This window comes from Octopus bimaculoides, chromosome 10 (assembly GCF_001194135.2).
Source record: "Octopus bimaculoides isolate UCB-OBI-ISO-001 chromosome 10, ASM119413v2, whole genome shotgun sequence".
Taxonomy (NCBI): Eukaryota; Metazoa; Mollusca; class Cephalopoda; order Octopoda; family Octopodidae; genus Octopus; species Octopus bimaculoides.
The window spans coordinates 87,534,644-87,535,308 of NC_068990.1; the positions used below are offsets into that span (position 1 = coordinate 87,534,644).

Here is a 665-nt window from a genome sequence, read left to right on the forward strand (position 1 = left end):
ATATATATATATATATATAGATAGATAGATAGATATATGCATCAATGTGTGCATGTTAAGAAAGCATATATCTACCTCTGTGTATGTGTGTGTGTGTTTGTGTGTGAGCAATTAGGAGTTGGTGTTTGTTATTCATATTTTATACATATCTCTTCATTGTTGTACGTAATATTTACCTTCGGTCAAAAGTATGTATGTGCTTACAGATGTTGTTTAGCATTTTTGGTCAGCTCTAATCGGAAGAGACCCATGATCAAAAGCGTGCCACCCATGACTATCTCGTCTTTTTTTTTTTACCGCCATTGTGTACTTCGGACTAGATTACATTGAAGATCATTCCGTTCTTCATAACTATAAAGTATGGCATGAGAAAAATTCAGCTGCTATTTCTAGCTTGTCGGATGACCGCAGAAAGTATCTACAATAATATATCTGTAGGAATACCTGCATATGGTTATGATTGTATATGAGCGTATGAAGGCGCATGCGTGCATGTATGTGTGTGTGTTTGTGTGTGTGTGTGTTTATATGTGTTTGTGAATAAGTGTTGGATATGTTATGTATAAATGCCTAAATCATTTTCCCATATACACATTTAAGGAGGTATTTGTGTACAAATATCTCTATGGATGTGTTTAGATGCGCTTGCGTATTCATTGATGAAT

The 665-nt window shown here is 34.6% G+C and overlaps 1 protein-coding gene across 1 annotated transcript in view; it reads right to left on the bottom strand.

The window, feature by feature from the left end:
* Positions 1-437, bottom strand: part of LOC106869943 (QRFP-like peptide receptor) — a 58,081-nt gene extending 57,644 nt beyond the window's left edge. The window contains exon 1 of the mRNA XM_014915880.2: positions 177-437. The gene's annotated coding sequence lies outside the window, so the exon portion shown is untranslated. The remainder of the gene's footprint in view (positions 1-176) is intronic.
* Between the last annotated feature and the right edge of the window lie 228 nt (positions 438-665).